The 21,273-nt window shown below is 39.0% G+C and overlaps 1 protein-coding gene across 4 annotated transcripts in view; it reads left to right on the plus strand.

The window, feature by feature from the left end:
- The first annotated feature begins 7,064 nt into the window (after positions 1–7,064).
- LOC121961178 (synaptotagmin-2-like) overlaps positions 7,065–21,273 on the plus strand; it is a 43,442-nt gene continuing 29,233 nt past the window's right edge. The window contains exons 1-2 of one of the 4 annotated variants that reach the window (XM_088091186.1): positions 7,065–7,119; positions 8,691–8,714. The gene's annotated coding sequence lies outside the window, so the exon portion shown is untranslated. The other 3 variants (XM_042511079.2, XM_088091190.1, XM_088091188.1) reach the window with 3 other exon arrangements.

The raw sequence follows: 21,273 nt of genomic DNA on the forward strand, positions 1-21,273 counted from the left end.
TTTTGTTTTTTCAATACAGTGTTTTCTTTAAAATGAATCTCCATCAGAAGTATTGTAAACAATACTATTGTGTACTAAAGGCTAAAAAGACAACTTAATACTGTGCTTAACATATTGAGCATTACTCTAAATAACTCCATCTGTGCGTAGTCTCAATGAGAAATTAAAATGCAATGAAGCAGTGACAGTCGGGTTTGTAGTAAATGTAGATTTTGCATTTCATAGTTTTTGTTTATGCTGGTTTTACATATGTTAATGAGCAGTAAGGGTGTTACAATGTGGATCAATATATTGATTCAATGTGAGTGCGCATCTTTCTAAACTTTCAAACAGTGCTCGTGGCCTAGCACCAGGCAAATCGTGCCTAACAGCCAAGAAAAAGACAATGAGGATATTAACTGATTGTCTCATATTGATAGCAGGACCCTGAATTAAATAAAACTGTAATCATTTCGTGTCAGATTTTGTGATATCAGCAATTATTGTATCTTTGTCCACAGAATTGATAAAATATTGTATCATGATGAAAGTTGTGATTTACACCCCTACTGAGAAGGTGAAAATTTAAGAACAAGCTAATGCTATATTATAGGTTTGTAATTTCTGATATATTTCCTAATAATTACCAATAAGTTTCCTAGGAAAAAAAAATTGGCTCTAATTTAGGAAAAAGACACGTGCAGTGAAAGTAAAAAGATGTCCATAGACAAGCACACAATACAACAAACATGTCGCAAATAAAACCTCCAATTATAAGTGAATGATAAATTTCTTTATATTTATATAATATTTATTTAAAGCGAACCTTTCTTAAATAAAGGAGCAGTGTGTTTGATTAAGGGACTTTGTCATTTATAGAGGTGAGTGCATGTCAAATTTTTTAGGCATCGGGGAGGAACTTGTATTTTTTATTCTGGTGTATGGGAGGGGTGTACAAATATAATTGTTGGATTTTGTATTTAGTTTACTGCCCTTTGCTTTCTTCTTTCTTACAAGCTGAGGCGCTGGCCACCTCCTGCCTAAATAAAAAAAAAAAAAAACAAGTCCTGCTTTTCTTTGAAAATTGCCAAAATTTAATCATTCATAGGCAGAAGCTGTAGCTGTAAAAACACAAATTATTGGATTTTAAAATTTCCGAATGTAACAAAATCTGAGCATAAAAATAGTGATATTTCATCAAAGTCACTTTATTCAACGTCATTTAAAATGTGGCCATACATAAACAGTTTGCACTAACTAACCAGCTTGCATGAAAAGAGTGAAAGAAAAGGTTCAGATTTTTACTTTCAAATGTAAAAATCACCCCCCTCTGATAAATAAAGAACAGTCCCTTGGTGACATCACAACTGAAACTTCTCGCGCGTGCCAGCAGGGGAGCCAGGCGTCAACTTCCGGTTAGGATGTCTTGTGTTCATTGTTTAGGAGGTTTTTAAGAGGACTTCCTTATAATACATCCATGGTTTTCACAGGGAAGTGAATTACAGAAGGGGCCTTTTTCTCTCCAAAACCTTTGCGCTCTGTGATTTAAACCGATAAAACACCGAATAAAAGTCTTTTCACCCTAAAAATCGGTGTTTTCTCGACGCCGCTTGCTTCATAACAGCTGCTAACTGCTAACGTCCATGCTAATGCAGAAACAACATGGCGGACTCCGTGGACCTGCTCCATCGACTTCAGTGACACAAACGGCTCATTTAAGGTAACAAAAACACAGTGATTCTTATTTTCAAATGATTAGACACTAAATAAATACCATATTAAAAGCCATTTCTGCCAATATATTCCCCTACATCCTACACAGCCTAAAAGCCTAAAGCCTATTTTTATCAACACCAAATTAAGAAGATATAATCTTAATAAAGTGTTAGCAATCATTTAAAATAAAATGCAAAACACTTGTCACCAGATTTTGGTGACGGAATAATGCTATCAAGTATTACTGTGCTTATATAGTAAGAGTGTGCTGCATAATAATGATTTTTTGACAGGCTAGGTAAAAGCAGAAAGCTGCTGTATCCCCAAATTGAATTAATTACTTTCTACCGACAGTTTCACTCAATTTGAAGCTGTTTTGGCAGCAGACCAGTGAGAATCTGGAGACAGCAGCACTATTCATTTGGCTCCCACGTCCTAAAAGCACATCCCAGTATGCCAGGACCTCCATAATAATAATACCAGTCTATAATACTGATCTTGTAGCTATTTAGACTTTGAAGTTAGTGGCATAGTGATACAGGGCAGGATGCCAGAGATATCCAGGTTACACAGACACATGGGTTCACACACAGAGCCTGGCAAAATTAGCCTCAGTGCTCCATCTCGTTTAGGTTATTTTGGGAACAAGTGGCTCAGCTGGCAAAATGTGCTTTTAGTTTAAGCTGCTGTAGAAAACCGAGAGAGTAAAGTGGAAATCACAGATGAAAAATAAGAATAAGCAATAGAAAAGGCGACTATCCTCATTATCTGTGCTTCAAAGAATATAAAATGCAAGTGCTTTTCTCACAGGATTATTTTTAGATTGTTTGAACCGTATTTTGGGGACAGAATAATGTTATTTAGGATTATTGTGCGGACATAGTAAGAAAGTGTGCTGCATAATAAGTAATTCAGCCCTATTAGTGCACTAGTATAAACATCTCTTAAAGGGCTCTGAGTCCTATAGTTACAGTAAAAAACAAAAAGGAACAGAATCCGACTCTTTGATTGTGGCGTCCTCTTGTGTTAAAACTGAGAAATAACATCTGCAGGCCTTCTGAGCTGTTTTATATGAGTGCATTCATAAATTTCTACTTCCAAAAAATATGAAAAAGATCAACACTTTTAACTGCGCATTTGATGTGCAAATATTTGAATGCATTTCTCTGCCGTTTTGTGTCGTCAGCTTGCAGAATTTGCGCCGTGCCGCTTTAACCTGTGGGCTCGGAGCCATAATGGGTCTCAGGCCTACTTCTGCTGGGTCCCTGGATGCTGACATGCTGCAATAGGGTCATGGAGCAAGAGACTTTGTCTAATTTAGGTCCTACACTGAGAAAGACTCAAATGAAAGACTCAAATCCAATCAAAGCCATCATTAAATCACTGATGTATAATGCAGGTAAGTGCATATATTAAAGTAATCATTCTTATGTTTGAAGCATAAAATTCAGTATTGTGTTAAATGACAAGTGATGTGATGTCGGTAAATTGCACACATTGTAATCATGTTTAGTCATATAGGTGAAAGAGGCATTAAAACTTGGGTAGGCAGTTTCATTTTTGCATTATTGAGCAAAAATCCCATAATGAACTTTGAATATTTTGTAGTTCAAGTGGGAGTTTAAGGAAGCAAGACGTCTTCAACTCCTCTTGGTTCTGTTTTCAGGCTTTGGAAAATCTAGCCTATGATGGGAGACTTTGGTAAATTACAGGCCATTTCAGAGAGAGGGCGCTCAGCTGTTTTACTGATACTGGTGCAAGTCACTTTTTTTAGAAATGGATTCAATGGTGGAGAATCCTGCAGAGAGAGTTGGTACTCCAGCTGTGGGAAAAAAGGGGAAAATTATCTTATCAAATAGAGCGTCTAAAAGTAGCAATTAGTGCAATTATTGGGGCAGATATTTGGCATTTTACCAATTATCTGTATTACAAATTATTTACACGATCACCAATAAAATTAATTAAAAAGTGCAACCAAAGTGTCAGCATCAGAGTGGAGCAGTGTCAGCCTCAGGGAGCTATTTTTATTTATTCACTTTTTATTTAAATTTCCACTTGACTTAATAAAAAAAGTTGCTGGGAACGTTCTGTATTTGGTGTTATAAGTTTCACTTTTAATTAAACATGTGCTAAAGGCATTTAAACAAAGGTTTCTGTTGGGATTTGGTATATTCCAAATTCCAAAAATTGACAGTCTGATTTTCATTTTTATTGTAGATGAATATTGCTTCTAAATATCAGTTATCGGTCTCATTAATTACTAAGAATCTGTGTCGGTATGGGCCCTGAAAAACCAGTATTGCTTGACTCCTATCTAAAAGAGTGTGACAAAAAAATGAATCAAAGAAATGGGTCAATATTAGTGTAGTGTTTCAGAAATGGAGAGAAAATGTTGCTTATAGTTTAGCCTTCTGCTTGCCAAAACCAAGGCTCACAGCTGTGGCTTCACGTTTATGTCACGAATGGTAGCTAGAGCCTTGAACCGCAGTGTGTCCTGCACCTCACTCTCCGCTGCTACAGACCACATCGCAGGCAGGAGAGCAGGAAGCAACTGCAGAGCCAGACCCCAAGTCAGCGGCTGCAGCAATACAAATTCAGTCAGCACAGATCCCCAACAGATCAGCAAACTTTATTTTTCTGCCATTACACCTGCCTGCTGTGACACCAGGCGCTGGGGGGTTTGCACTGGCCAAATTGAAGCCACTGCACCTGCCAACTGGAGGTCTGTCTCCTGAGCTGCTCCCTGCTCTCCTACCAGGGAGTCCACAGCGGCGTGGAGCGTGGCGAAGGGTCTGTGGGATGGCTGACTAGTTAATCCTAATAATGAAGCGTATACACGAGCCTATGGTTGTCTGGTGGGAGGGGCTTAGGACAGAGCCGCAGGAGGGGGGTGTATTTTCAAATTCTGCCTATTTTTTTTTCCTTTTCAAAATTTCTGCCTACCCGAGCTTTAACTTTTAACATCAGTGAGTCATTTTCTGTTTACCTGTGGTTAGGTGAGATGTTTGTGCTTTTCTAATTCTGTATGTCTGTGTGGGTAGAGTTACATTTGAGCAAATGTGTCAATTATACAAGGTTTAATTTGAAGAAAATTAGCCACCTTGCAGCTCTGTCGCTGTCAGTCTCTGATGATGGCAATGATAGTCTGGCAGTGATCCACCACTTTGGTTTAAACTGAAATATCTCAACAGCTATTGGATGAATGGCCATGAAATCCTGTACAGACATTCATGATCTCCAGACTGTGTGTGCCACTGACTCTGGTGATCCAGTGACCTTTGCTTTTGGCACTACAGTGAGGTTCATATTTGTAGTTTTAAAGGAAAAGTCTCATCAACTAGTGAAAGAAATGCCCTTAAATCTAAAAAACAGTATTTATGTTCACGTCAGGATGAACTTTGGTGATTCTCTGACTTTCAGTTCAGTGCCATCGTCAGAGTAAATGTGTCCAATACTTTGGTGTATAACTAATAAGTAATGATATTCCCATCATCGTCTGCAGAACTTTGTGTTAATGGCTAATTAGCTAGTGTTAGCATGCCAGCACACCAAAGTAAGATTTTACATTACACCTGCTAGCACTAGCATGTTAGCATCCCTCACAGAGCAGCTAGCGTGGATTTATTCTTGCAGTTAGTCTTGTCTCGCTTTTCCATTTTCATTTTGTATTTGAGGCTCATTAGACTTCCTGGTTGACCTTTACAAAACGAGACCTGCACGGCTGCTTCAGGCACACCTCTAATCTCTGTGCTGAATTATCTCTGCGTATCTGTCTCATCTGTTATGATTTATTGCTATGAGGTCCAGCAGCACGGAGCAATCACAAAATATCCTCTGGCTGAGTAATCAGATCCCATCAAAACTTTCTCTCACCTCCTCGAGTGGGCAGCAGATCGGCACAGCTGAATGGAAAGTTCATAAAAAGTCACAGCGCTATAGTGATGCAGCATCTCTGAGTCATGTTCTGGTCTAATCATTGGTAATGCACCGAGCGCTGCCTGCCTGGCCGCTGTTGTGTCAAGGGTAGCGCCAAAGGCAATGAAATGGTGTGTCCTCCTTGAAGGGAGCCCGGCTGCTGTTTGCTGCGGGGTTTTTGGCTGCGTTCCCAGAGGGTTTAATAAGACTAATGGTGAAACTGGCACTCACACAGCTGTCCTGTCAATGCTTTTCATTAACAAATGTTGCGCTGCTAAATCAGCTGGATAGAACGTCTGAGAACACTTTACATTCGCCAAAGATTTAGGAAGTTAAAGGTGGTCAGAGTATGGGCTGATTATGAGACACACAGATAGGCACAGATATGTAAAAGGCCCCACCACCTCACCTACATAGGAGCAAGAGACACAGACTTTGTGATGGATATGTTTCTTTTTTCTTTACTGCTTTTCCTTTTTCTTTGTTTTTTGTATTTATTTTGTGTGTCTCTAAAGTGATTTTTGTCTCTTTGAAGTGATTTGTTTCTCTTTGCAGTCATGTTGTATCATTTTGTGTCTTCTTGTTATGTGTCTTTTTTGGCCTATTTGTGTATCTTTGTAGTCATTTTGTGTCTTTTTGTGGTTGCTATGCCCATTTTCGTTATATTCTGTCTCTTTGCAGTTTCTTTGCATGTCTGTGGTAATTTTGAGTTTCTTCTCGGTGATAATGTGCCTTTTTGGTTATTTTTTGACTCTGTGGTAACGTTTGTCTCTCTGAAGTCATTTTGTATCTCTTTGTAGTCAGATTGTTGTCATGTATCTTTTGAAAACATTTTATGTCTTCTTATGTGTTTTTTTTTTAATCTATTTGTCTATCTTTGTAGTCTCTTTGTGGTAGTTATGCCTGTTTTTGTTGCTATTTTGTGTCTCTTTGCTGTTTCTTTGTGTCTCTTTGTGGTCATTTTGAGTCTCTTCCTGATCATAATTTGCTTTTTGGGTTATTTTTTGTGTCTCTGTAGTAATTTTTTGTCTCTTTATAGTCATTTTGTATCTTCTTCTTTTGTGTTTTTTGGTTGTTTTGTGTCTCTGCAGTCATTTTATGTATTCTTGTAGCTGTTTTGTCTTTTTGGTTATTTCATGTCTCTTTGTAGTCCTTTTGTGTGTTTTTATAGTCAGTTTGTGTCTCTCTAAAGTCATTTTGTGTCTCTTTGTAGTCATTTTGTATCTCCTTGTGGTTGTTTTTAGTATATTTTGATTACTTTATGACTGTAGTCAATCTGTGTTTTCCTGATGTGTTTTATCTTTTGTTGTCATGTTGTGTCTTTTTGCTTATTTTGTGACAGTCTGTTGTTATTTTGTATCTCTTTGAAGTCATTTTGTGTCTCTTTGTGGCCATTTTGAGTCTCTTCTTGGTCAGAATGTATTCATTTGTGTGACATTTTTCAGGTGAAGGCCAGGGGGCCCTGGATCCGGTAGGCGTGTTCAGGAATCCATCCATGGATACCATAAGGTAAAACTCTCATGTATAGTTTAAGGCATTTAATCAAGACCATTTTGGCCAAAGTATGTCCCTGAGAGCTCTTACTCACCTTTCTTCACAGTGGCAATACTTGTAACATATATATAGTATATTCATGCTGTTTCACAGCAGATTATACCGATTCCCACAAACCAGCCACGTATTGCGTGGATTTCCCCAGAGAAACCTGCAGTGTGATGCAGCTGTCCAGTGTAGGGAGTCAGGTAGTCTATTGATTTCAGATGGCAGAATGAGACTTCATTAAGCCAGTTTAATTAAATTGAGGCACTGAGTTGTTGAGTGGGGAAGAGAATCAGAAACAAGAGGGAAAAATGTCACAACATGTGTGTTTAACTAGATCTTTTTGTCTGATATATCACCTGACATGAAAGAGATGCCCATTAAAAACGTCAGATGTCAAGTTGTTGAGCTGAATGTTTTGTCTGCAGGCAGCATCAACAGAGTTTGACTCCTGCTTGACTTTTAGACTTTTTGTTTAATTAGACAACTCTGTAATCTCTGTCTCCCTAATGAGGCAGAGGTAGTGATCTGTGTCAGTCCTGCAGCTCATCCCACCTTCTGCTCTTTTAAATTATTCACTGGTTACATGATAGATGTCTGTAAACAAGGACAGGAGGAAAAAAAGTAGCCTTTTTATGCTGCTGCTGCTGCGGGAGCTTCACATCAACTGCTGCTGGGGAAAAAAAACAGAAAAAAACAACTTCCCATCTGTGTTCTGGCTGCCTCTATACTGCAGCAAAACCAGCCCGAGCAGACCGGTAACACCCCCTCACCCATCCTCCCCTCTCCTTCTCCTCCTCCTCCTCCTCCTCCTCCTCCTCCTCCTCCTTCTTCTCCTCCTCCTCCTCCTCCGTCTATCCTTTCTGGTCCTCACACCTCACTGCACTCAGGTTCCTGCAGAGCTCCTGCTGCAGAGAACAGCACCTAAAATCAAACTCTGTTCGAGCCACTGCAGACTGCTGGTTGCCATCTTCACCTCTCCATTCACCACTCATCGACCCCCCCCCCTGCTTTCGCACTTTCCTCCCTCTCCTCCTGCGTCTAATTCTCAAAGCTCAGCACTCCCTGGCTGCCTGTACTGAAGGGAAAAAAGTGATAGAGCAAGAAAGAAAAGAGGAGGAGCGTGGTTGTTAGTGCGCCACAGAAAATCTCACCCCTCCCCTCCGCACCCAATTGATGACAAGGAGGGTTTTTATTGAGTAGCTCCTCAGCCAATGAGCGAACAGTACCGGGAAATACAGCAGTGGAACTGCACCGGCTCTAATGCTTGTGCTGATTTCAGTGTGTTAGAACAATGTTAATCTGTGTGAGTGTTTCATCTCCTCCCTGCCTGGTCTGAGTGCACGTCAGCAGCACCTTGAGCAAAGAAAAGTCTTGTCTGAGAGTGTCTGCCTCTTGGACACACTGGTGAAACTGGGACCTTGCAGCTCTGGGGGGGTTTTGAGATGTCTTTTGAGAGTGGGATGAACCAAAGTGCAGATTGTTAAGATTTTTTCTTCCTGCATATCTGACCCTGTTTTCTGCTTCCACTCCTTCTTTAGGAGGCAGCATATCTCTCGTCCAAGGTAAGCAGCATTGTTGTTTTTTTTTTATCTTCCTTCCTCCTTAGCATCATCAGTTACTGGGGCTTTGCTGCGTGCCAGGTTGTCACAGAGGCACCTAGCCTCATTACACACATCCTGTCTGAATGTGGAGAAGGAAGAAAAAAAGCTCTGCAGAGAGAGAAAGGGAGAATAAATGGCTCAGGGGTAATTAGAGCAGACAGTGTTAGCGTTTTGCCAGTCGCCTCTCGTTTTAATGTGTTGAGGTAATATCAAATCAGCCAGAGTGGAACTTTCGCAGCGTGCTGGTGAGTCCTCATGCGTGGTGCGTAGCGTCATGTAGTGCTGCTGCAGTATAATGTTACATATTAGAAACAAACGTGAGTGAGGACGGAACCTGAGATGGGGATTTCTCGGACAGCCACAACACTTTTTATTGGCTGCCTTTCATAATAACTGAGAGACATGTCATTTTTAATACACAGGGATAGACATTTTCCTGATTCATTTGGAGGAAAAGAAGTTGCTTTAATTTAACATGTATTTTAATTTGTTTTCATTTGCATTTCTTTACTGGGGCATTTTTTTCAGCGTGTCAGTCTTTAGATGCAGCAGTACAGTAAAAGCTCTGCTGAGGGAATGTGTGCAAAGTCAAATCTGCTGAGCCAGCTGAAGCGAAGGGCCCACGTAACAGTCTGCAGAGCTCACTGTGTTCAAACCAGTGAAATTATGCTGAGTCCATTACAATCTTTCCCTTGAAATGCATTTAAGTCGAAATATTCCCATCACTGACTGTAGTGGAAGTTGGTTGAGGATATAGCTCTCATTAACATGCTTTTAAATTATACGCATTACAGCCTCTGATGCACACTGATTATACTGAAGCTTGAGAGACGGTTCATTTTCTTAATTTAGACAGCACAGTCTTGTTTTTTTTTGCCGTATAGACATCTCCCATATGAATATACCTCTGTTTTTCTTATCAATTATCTTATCTAATGTTTTATTTCCAGCCATAGATTTTAATTGTTGTAATGTATCTTCTTTCTGGGCTGATAATGATGCAGTGTGGTGAGAGCAGATCAGGTGGTGCAGTGCTTTCTTTATTTCCCGGGGGTGTTATGAGTACATGACTGGGACACTCCTGAGTGTGTGAGCCAAATGAGGACTTCCTTTTGGCATCAGCAGAGGTAGATCAGGGGGTGTGTAGCTGCAGTATGTCTGCACACACACACACACACACACACACACACACACATACAGACACACGCACATACAGACACACGCAGCATTCCTCTTCCACAATGCATGTCCTTGCTTTTGGTGCATTTAGTGCTGCATTAGATGTTTAACAGGGTCAAAGTGACACATCTCCATAAAGCAGTGAATATATGACCTGATGATGCAGTAAGAGAGCAAGTCAATATGTTGATGTTTCCCCTCTATTACCGCTTTTATTCACTGTTAAAGACGGTCATGATTAAGCTGCTAATGTGGCTAATTAAAAAGGGTTAGAGAGAGCACAGGATTAATTGCAAGAGTACGAAGCAGTATATCAGCATGTTTTTAACATTTCTAACTCTGTAGGTATGTTGGACTATGTGGAAATGTCTGTCTGGGGAGAAAATGTCATTTTGCATCTGAACTTGTGTTTTCTTGCTGAAGTTGCATTTAGCGGTGTGCTGAGAGAGGATTAAACACTGCACAGTTTTGCAGCCTGTGCTCAGTGTCTAGTGATGAAGTCAGCGTTACATCTCGTAGATGAAATTGTGTTATAGGGCGTCCCTTTATAGGAATTGCTCAGCACTTACAGTTGTTTCTATGATGAACATATGAAAGTAAGAGCACTTCTTTTTCAGCCATGCTCAAAATGATGTGCAGACATTTATGGTTCAGTGAGGATTAATCTTGCTGACTTTTAGTCTTGAATGATATTTGTGCTTTTGAGTTATCTGTCCCGACAACATTTGGATGGATTTTTCAGACAGTCATGTCCCCTTTAGGATGAATTTAGGAACTTTGGTGATCCATGCTTTTTTTCATCTAGCACCACCATCAGGTCAAAGTCTACATTTCTGAAGTATTTTGGTTTGTAGCTAAATACCTGCAAAATAGCATTGTCATGTGTTTACTGCTTACTAGCAAATGTTAGCATGCTAACACTCTAAACTGGAGGATGCAAATCATTATTGCTAAACATTAGCATATTATTCCAGCGTGTTCTGCAACATCTTTTTAACTGGTGGGAGTTCCAACTTTTTCTATTATTTTAAGATAACTTATTTTCGTGGCAGATTGAGGGAATGACATGCAGCAAAGGGCCCTGGCCTGAGAACTTGGCCTCAATAGTATGCGCCTCGAGTTACTGGGGTGCCCCAAGAGTTTACTGCCCTTTAAAGATAGCCTGGTATGGATCAGTTTCTTTCTCAAAATTGCCCATTTTTCTTTTTTTTTCTTTTTTTTTTTTAGTAGGGTGGGGTTAGTTGGCTTATCTGCAAACTAATCATTGGGTAGGATTTTGAGCAGATTCAAACTCAGACATACCACTAGTATAATGTCTTATCGCGTGTGTGGACAAGGTTTAGCAGCATCAAGTTACTTATAACATAATTTCTTCATTGCTTTTCTTGTTGTTTGTACAAAAAGTTCTGAGCCTACTGATCAGCTTCCACATTGTGTAAATTACTTAAAGACCGAACAGTTCTGGGGACTCCTGCTGGGAAGCTCCCCTGAGAACTACAGACTTTCAAGGCCTTTTATTCTGTTTTTGCTCTAAATGCCAATAGGAACGCTGAAGTGATGTACCCAAGGGGTTGGTATAGCGTTGTCACTTTTATTTTAATGGGTCAAAATTGTGTTGTTTTTCCCTGGTTGCTTACATGCTTCATGAAGCTTGGACTTCACTATCAGTTATCTGTCTGTGTTTTCTTCCATTTTTTTGTTATGAGCTTTTGTGTGTTTTGTTTGTCTGTTTTTCACATGGCAAATGTTTTTGTTTTTTTTTTTGGTTGTTTTTTTTCAGTTGCCATTTGTGTGTTTGACCAGTCACCACGTTCATAATGTCACTCATTGTTCCTGTTGAGCTGGGTGAGTGCCTACTCTTGAAAAAGTCCCTCAAAGCAGCTCTCTAAGAACTGCAACAAAAAGAAAGCTTCTTAAAACAATGAAAAGTTCCTCCACTGTGAAAATGCTTTATTTTAATGGTTAATATCAGGCTCCTGAACCTACCAGTAGGTTTAGCAGGCCCCTCCCACAGGTCCATATGTGGCTTTATAACAGTGTTATCAGTTGACAGTTTGATGACTGTCGGGAAAGTGAATATCAGTGATGTTTTGTTCCAGGTTGTGGATTGTTCTTGCAGTTAGCGAGGAGACCTCATTTGAGCTCCTTTAAGTTTCCACATTACTGCTCCTCCTGAGGAGAGGTGTTCATGCCCGGAGGACTTCTGCTGCTTGATGGTTCATGAAATGGGATTCTGTACTGCAGCCTATAATCCTGTCCTCTCCAAACTGAGATCCTCTTTCACAGCCTGTCAGGTGCATCAATGTACATGAAGCACACAGTTGATATTTCTCATTAACACTCTCCACAGTGCTGTGTGTGGAGAGTAGGGCTGGATCGTTGTATAGCAGGTACTCACAGTGATACAAGTTAACAGAATGACATGTGATGTGTTGAGAGATGTTTTGAACCTCTGGTAGACAGTCATGTCAGCAGAGATGTTTTGTAGACTTGCCTGTGAAAGTTGCTGAACTGATGTCTTTGCTGCTGCTGCAGTGCGTTTTCTGTCTGTTGGATGCTATCAGCACAACTCTTCTCTGCCTGAGGATACAACAGAATGGATTTGTTTTAAGGTTCAACCTGCCTAGAAAAGGAGCTGGGGATCATTACTCAGCTCAGGTATTGAACCTCTGGCCTTTTTTGAATTCAGACTGTGAGCAAACACAACAAGCCATCAAACGTTGACCAAGTGTATGTTTTTTTAGTGAGTTAGAGTATCGAAAAAGAGAAAGGATGTCGATGCTTAACCCATGTAGGCCCAACCAAAACATGCAGCGAGTCAAGTCCACAATACAGACTGGAGTAACAACAGCGGGGAAAAGGGGCAACGATTGCAACAGAAGTCATGCAGGTTTAGAAAGGGAAAGTATAGCAGTCAAACCAGATATTCCTCAGAACTAGAGAGATAACCTGAATAGTCGATCAGTAGAAAATGAATGGAAAACTATTATAAATAAATATAATATACTGATCAATCAATTAAGTAGAAATTATAGCCATTCTTTACTTGAAGCTTCTTCAATGGGATTATTTTTCACTTTTCTCTGTCTTATGAAATTACGTGTCTCGTGTTGTCATACAACACAAGACATTTGGAAATGTCACCTGGCAAATGTGGAAACCGTGAGTGGTTTTTTTTGTTTGTTTGTTTCTTTGTTTTTAGAGCTACTTTTTAGTGGTTTTGACTCGAGTCAGACTCAAGTCTCAGATTTGATGACTTTAGAATTGACTTGATAAAATCAATACAAGACAGTTTGACTTGGAGTTTAACACCAATGACTCGATTTCATCTGGAAAAGAAAGTTGTAGACATTTTTCCAATATGAGATGAGTTAAATACAACAAGACTGGCAGAAGAAAGACGGAAACATAGAATATTCATTTTGTTGTGGTTGCGGTTAATAATGCTGAAGTAAAGAGTTACTTTTAAATAATTAAGTTCAGTCACACTTGTTTTAACAAATAAATGCAAATTTCAAAAGGCAGTCATGATTTAAATGTCACATATTACTCTTGTTGAAATGACAATATATTTGGTGGAGTGAATTATGACTTGTTTAAAAAAAAAACAAAAAACATTATATTATTTACTACCTTCATACATTGGTCTGCAGCTTGCTTTATTTACTTACCTCAGTTAAAACTACAGTTTGCAGACTGTAGTGACTCAGTTTCAGTTCAACCACTGCAGTCTCATACAGAGGAGGATCAATACCTTTCAGCAGATCATTTTGGAGTGCTTCATGGCTGAATTAATATATTTAAATACCAGACTGAAGCAGAGACAAACAGTAGGTTAGTTTGTGTGCTGTTTTGTGTATCACAGAGTGACAGTCTGCATGTTGTAGTACTGTAAGGGGGCGGTCACACGTGAGCAAATACAGGCCAGTGGTAACCATTGCTGACCGTTATTTCTGCTCAATGTGGAGCACCGGATGTGGCGCCCACAGAAAGCTAGCTTGCCAGTGAACAAATTAATGTTAGCTACCCTGCTAATAAATGAACTATGAAATATTAAGTAATTAGCATGTTTTCTATTGGGAATGTTTTATTTGTCCCTCCGCTTGCATTGAATGAAAGCAAACGGGAGGCTAATATTTGCTTGCTGAGTTTCAGCTCATTGTTTAGTTGTCTGGCCCACAATGTTACTGTTTTGGTTCACTCTCAATGCTTTCAGTGTTGTTTTTTTTTTCCATTTTATTATTATTTTATTGCAAAAAAGCACTAAAATCCTGCTTTATTCTGCCTGCTCAGCAGTAAACAGCAGACCATCACAGTTAGCGAGTGCTTGGTGAACAAAGCGGACCATGTAGCAGCTGAACAGGTATTCATGTTTCCTTCAGGAGAAGGGAGAGACCAAAAACAGAGCTCAGCATGAATGGTAATGCTGCTCTGTAACTTTTGGATGTGTAAATAAGCAACTCTCCCTCAAGGTGGCCAAAGATATCAGTTATTGCAACTTTAAGTTGACAATGTGAAAGTACTCTGCTAGGAGTGATGATTAAAAAAAATATACAAGTATTACCAAAAAAGTAAAAAAGTAAAAGTATTCATAACACAGTGAGTTATGTATTACTGTATATGAATTTTCTAGATGTTTTAGTGAGCATCAGTTCTGCTGCCAAAAAGGCTCACAATATAACTCTGAGGGGTGACTATTGTCCCATGAAAGAAAAGCAAATAAAGTTCTGCTACACAAATGTATATACCTGTTTTAAATATTTTTCTCATCTTTGTTTTTTGTGAAATTATGGATTATTTTACCTTTTTAGACCTTAAAGTTTAGAGGGGAAATATTTCTGAGCTGGACCTGCCTGCAGCCTATAGACATCTGACACATGCAAGTTGCTCCAGCTGAAAGACTTTTTTTGTAGGAAGTCACAAGTGACCATAGCTGTCAGATAAATGTAGTAATGGAGTAAAAAGTACAATATTTCCCTCTGAAATCTAGTGGTTAAGAAGTAGCATAAAATGGAAAAAAAAAATTGTGCTTAAGTACACTCTACCTCTAAATTACATTTAAAAGCATGGTGTGAAAGGTAGATTTATTTGTCATTCATTTGTCACTTTTCAAACATAGTTTTAAAAAATGAAATTTAAATTAGTCCTGTAATCCTGCTACATCTTTTGTCATCAGAGGGGGAGTTTATGAGTCTCACAGCCTGGGAAATCAAGCTGCTCTGTAGTCTGGTGGTTCTGCAGCAGATACTTCTGTATCTTTTCCCAGATAACGGCAGGGTTAACAGGCTGTGGCTGGGGTGGCTGCTGTCTTTCAGTATCCTTTGTGCTCTGTGCAGACACCTCACTTCACCGAGGTCACTGATGCTCTGTAGATGGGAACCAGTGATGTTCTGGGCAGTTTTAATCACCCACAGTAGAGCCTTCCTGTCCTGGGCTGTGCACGAACCATGCCAGTTCGTGATGTTTCCTGTCAGTATGTTTTCTATTGCTCCTCTGTAGAAGTTAACCAGGATCTTGCTCCACCTCCACCTTGCTCCAAAAATTAGCTCCTTGGTTTTGCTGACGTTGAGCAATTGGTTGTTCTCTATAAGGGTATACAATGCAGTTATTGTCAGCTAGTGTTTGTGAATAGTCAGGGTTCCCGTAAATCCTTTAAAAAGTCTTAAAAGGCATTACATTTCTTAATCTGAAAATAAGGCCTTAATTGGAATTAAAATGTCTAAATCAGTCTTTTAAAAGTCATAAAGACATTGAAAGAGGGATTTTAATAATCTTTTTTTCTGACATTGCATGATATCTCAAAATTATTGGTAATATCTTTTTTTTAAAAATAATTTTCCGAATGAATTTCAGGCAGATCAGGATAGAGGAACCAACAACATTCAGATAGATTTACCACATCCAATTTAATGAATAATGAACAAACTTTTTTCAAGGCAAACCAAATGGATACTTTAATAACATAATATGTTCATTGCTGTCCACATGTTTCTTTCTAGAAAGTTTTAATTTTTTTCAGCATTTGAAGTTTATCATCTAACAGTTTTAACTTAACCAAAAGAAAATAGTGTTTTATGTTGAAGTGAACATTTGGGCTAAATTGTCCCTATTTAGTCCCTATTTTATTGGTTCTGATTTTTCCCTCAGTTTTAGTTAATGGAAAATGGGTCCAAAATTTTATCTCAAAAAGTCTTAAATCTAACTTACCTTAAGCTGTAGTGACCCTGATAGTATTGCCTGCAAAAGTGAAAATCTTCTGCTTAACGTTTTGCATCGTTATTTATTTATTTTTTGTTTGTTTTTTTGCCTTTTTTTTTTTTTAGTGCTGTGTCTGAGATTTTGGTAGCTTCATCTGGAATGTGTGCTTCCTTGCTGCACCTGTTTGCTACCTTTATATAAAATCCCAACTTGACTGCGTGTTGTGCCCCAAAACATCCCCAACACAGCAGTCTCTGCAGAAATCCCTCCTTCATAAGTGATACAGTAAGTGTGCAGTTTTCATAGCCACTATTTAGTCCCTATTTTATTGGTTCTGATTTTTCCCTCAGTTTTAGTTAATGGAAAATGGGTCCAAAATTTTATCTCAAAAAGTCTTAAATCTAACTTACCTTAAGCTGTAGTGACCCTGATAGTATTGCCTGCAAAAGTGAAAATCTTCTGCTTAACGTTTTGCATCGTTATTTATTTATTTTTTGTTTGTTTTTTTGCCTTTTTTTTTTTTTTAGTGCTGTGTCTGAGATTTTGGTAGCTTCATCTGGAATGTGTGCTTCCTTGCTACACCTGTTTGCTACCTTTATATAAAATCCCAACTTGACTGCGTGTTGTGCCCCAAAACATCCCCAACACAGCAGTCTCTGCAGAAATCCCTCCTTCATAAGTGATACAGTAAGTGTGCAGTTTTCATAGCCACTGGGGAGCCTTAAATGGATACACGGTATGGATGACTTTCTGTCATACATGCTTAAATGTGCATGAAGTCTCATTTGAGTTTGCAGAGCCATTTGACTGATAATGTAACCCCTGCCAGATAAAGCTGTATATATAGCGCCCTCAGCTGGTCACTCTGAGTCCTACACTGTTAGCTGACTGGATGCAGAAGCTGGAAAACCAGGAATAACAACAACATTAAATAAATGTTATTACTGTTTCTGATCCAAATATAATAAATCACATGAATTATTGTAATTAATGGATTATAATAACAGAACAAAAATGATCTTTCTTCCTTTTTCTTGGCTGATGCAGAAAACAGATCTGTTTTTGAGGATTTGCTGATGAAGAGCTTTCTTAATGACACCAATTTGTCTTCTCCTCTTGCGGCACGAAACCCATGACAGATTTAGAAATTTGCTGGAGCGGAAAATGGAAGATGCCACAACTGACACATCTGGATCTTGTATATGTTGCCTCGCCTCTAGAGACTTGAACGCAGCCTGAAGAAGTTTTCCTGCCTCCAAATGCATCCACATCACTGTGGATCACCAGGCACTGTGTTTAAATAAGACACAGAAGGTGGTTGGAAAATGACAGCTTGCTGTTTAATTAGTGAGCAGTTTGAATCAAATGTGAAATGGTTTCGAGGCCAGAGGAAAGGGAAAGGAGATGTAGGAGGTCGGTGCAGAATGATCAGATAATTACTCACTGTACTCGTGTCCCTTCTGGTTTGTCTTTGCTCGGTAATACTCCGCCATGTTGCCCCAGTTCTGTGCAAATGGGCAACACATCCTTCACTGGTGGGGATATGTATTCCCTCCCTCTCTTTTTCCTTTCCTCTCTGTCTCTAAATGTCGCTCTCCCCCTCCCTTCTGCTCCCTAAATGCACCAATATCCAGCACTATACAGTCAGGCTATTTTCAGCACTGAGAGGAAGAGGAAGAGTGTGTAGAGTGTGTTTAGATGTTCATTTTTGTGTGATTGTTTGTTGGTTGCAGTACTGATGACGTAAACAGTTGGGCATTTGACTTATTTTTGTTTATGGATGTGGAAAGAGGGCAGGAGGAAAGGAACAAGACAAAAAGTCTCCATGACTGAAAAGACATAAAAACCAGTGCACATCAACTGCAGAGAGCCAAATTTGCCATTTTTGCGCACTGAGAGACATTTACGACTGACAAATATTCATATAATTTGCAGTATGATATATTACCTAAGCCACAAGGAAATTAGCTTGTCTTTTATACGTCAGGCTTTCAGGTCCACTTTCTGATGATGTTACGATTACATTTTTCATTACCACAGGGAAAGTGTTTGTGGGCGTTAGAGTTGCCTTTGAGCAAACATATGTGAACAAACTCACAGGGGAAATTAAGTAGAAAGGAATTACGCAGTTAATTACTTTTGGTAGTTTCCCCCTCGTGATTAGAATTGTTTTTTGCTCTTTTCATGATGTAAGTAGATGGTAATATACCGTGGCGTAAAAGTGTTTACTGCTTCCCTGTGGACAAGCTGGCAGACATTTTGTTTGGGTGATGGTATGATTGTTTGAAAGAGATTTGCATTTTCTAAATGGGTTTCTTAAGAATTACATTTGTATTCATGTTCTCATGAATTATTTTAAAACTATACTCTAGAGTGACCTCCCCTCTCAGCTTATGTATCTCACCTGGTCTGCCGTGGCCTTCGACCAGCCATTAATCAGGACTGTTGGCTCATTTTAGAGCTTCACTTCTTTTTTGACTTTATTTAGCACCACCACAGCAAATATATTTCACACATCCATGCATTACTGACATTGATGATTTACACACCCTTTTGTTAGGGGTAAGTTTAGTTTAAGCAAGTTACTTTTAGTATTTAGAAAGAGAAAACGTTGTTATCCCCCTCTGCCTCAACAATAAAACGTGAACAAACAAACAAGTATTTCCACTTAAACCTTAATATTTAAAACTGAACTGAAAGTGAACGAAGGCAGACTCATATTAAGTTTTTTTTTTTCTTTCAAAAATGTTTGGGAAGTACAGAGCAGAGAACTGGATAAATTAGACTTTGCTGATTGTACTAGAGTTTGTAAGCAGATGTGATAATACAGTTTCATAAATAAATCTATTAGCCATTTTTTGTGAAGACAAGACAAACAAAGTCTTCTTCACAAATTAAGATAACATAGCATGACTAATGGATTTAAAAATACTGTTTTTAGGGGGTGAAGTAGCCCATTCTTTTAAAGCAAATAGTGTAAGATTTTCTGCCTTCTGACTTTAGGACGAGTTGTACTTTGTCAGCAGAGGCTACAAGGGTCCTGGGTGACATTTCAGAAGATATTTTCAGATGGGATCGAGGCAATATTTAGAGCATTAATATAGCAGAAAACCAGCACTTGCTGTATTAAGATATAGTGGAGTAACTCTCCTGTAAAGAGAGTGAAGTTACGCTACCTCTGTGTGTGCTGTAATCCGAGCTTCTGTGTTGTCTGTTGTGGTAGATGGTCTAACCATGTGTTCATGTTTCAGCATGTGCACATCCTGCTGGCTTCCTCATTACTGCTGCTTTGTGCTGATATGGCAATTACGGCTGATGACAGTGCAAAAGTGCAGCACTTGGCCTCCGGTTTTCCCCTGGTTAACACCTTTAGCTCTGTCACCACTGTTGCCATTGTTAGCACTTTTAATGGAGTTAGCCCCGTTAGCTGCCAGCTCAGCCATCTCCATGTTTAGGACCATATGCAGACAATTAATTTGCACTGAATATTTTTAGGAACACTTTTACATCACATAGCAAAGCACAGGTTTGTATAATAAAATATTGACATTGGCTCAATTTTATTTATCTGCTTCAGATTCAGGATCCTATTGTTGTGCATGCTGACTCACTGTCACTGATTTACTGGGACACTTGTATAGAGTCGTTAATGTTATTAGTAATACTATAATAAATTGAGTATGTAGTGCATTCTCACTGTAGATTCTGTGTACCTGAGAAATGCCTGGATGTGCACTACATTAGCATGAATTTATCACTTTGAGCCTTAAGCTTACTGAACATATTCAACTCTCACAAAATGCGTTACGTCTTTTCAAACTGCACAGTGGAGACTGTGAGCCAGGGACAAAAGCTCTTAATATGTCACTTTACTGAGTTTTGATCATTTTCAGGTAACTATTTGGATTCCCAATAGGTGGTCAGTATCCAAATAAGGCCTGCTTGGAAATTTGCTGTGAGGTTCCAGAGTTGCTTGCACACCAGGTCAGACTGGCCGCCAGTGACGTGATTCAGTCATGCAATGCAGTCACATGACTGTCTTGCTTGAGTAGACTTCAGTGTGAACAGGCTGTTGGTAATGGCATACTTAATCGCTAATTTATTACGCAGTATACAGTCCATACAGATTGAATATTTTGTAGGCAGTAGTTATTCAGAACACAGCCAATGTCTCCATTCATACCATCAGTGAGGGGCAGCTAACCCAGTATCTTCAAATCCTACATGTACTGGCTTTAATGGACCATTTTGATGAGAGATATTTTGACACTACATAACAGGAAAACACTGATGAGGACTGCATCCTATTTAGTTTAGCTGACTCCAGGGCCCTGGACAAGTGCACGCTGGCTCACTGGTATGGGCTCACTCCTGTTGCCTGAGTAGAATAGATTAGAATAGAATAGATTTCTTCTTTGAATTGTGCTAGTTTGTACAAACAGAGCTTGATTTAAATGCTTAAATCTTGTGTTGTCCTTTTTGTTGAAACTGGTAATGCATTACAAATAAAACCTTCTACCCAACAGGGGCATTTTTCAGCTTTTAAGTCACCAAAGGTGGGTGCTTTTTAGTGACCCGAGACTTAACTGTGTTTCTTGCTTGTAAAGTGCCAAAAAAGGGTATTTATTTTATTTAGTTTTTACAATAGGGTTGATAAAGGAATATATTTATGACAAAAAAATACACATAAATTATTTAACATACGACTTAAAGGAGTTCCCAGTTTGAGTCCAGCTCAGTCAAAAATGGATGTTGCTGATGTTCAAAAACATTCAGCTTTAAAAATAAATGTATATTTTTTACAGTCTGATTAATTGTTTAGCTTTTAGACAAAAGTATCTCCCTTTCATCCCCCTAAATCATCTTTTTTTTCAACCTCAGGATGTTAGGGCTTTTATTGGCCTTGATAAATAACATAATTTGCTTTTTGATTAACTATTTTTCAGAGCCAATCCTGTAATTTACATCAGTTGTTATGAAGTATGGCTTTACTCACATGATCATGTTGACACTGACAGACCACAGCTCTCCTATCCTTCATTTCGGAGAATGACACTGTGTAGTATCATCATGCCAGTAACTCAGTAAGAGTGAAAGGCTGCTGTCAGAGCACGAGTTTTTTCTTCGTCAGCCGTCCACCCAC

The sequence above is a fragment of the Plectropomus leopardus genome, chromosome 2, assembly GCF_026936395.1.
Source record: "Plectropomus leopardus strain MGB_pleo_1.0 chromosome 2, ASM2693639v1, whole genome shotgun sequence".
Taxonomy (NCBI): domain Eukaryota; kingdom Metazoa; phylum Chordata; class Actinopteri; order Perciformes; family Serranidae; genus Plectropomus; species Plectropomus leopardus.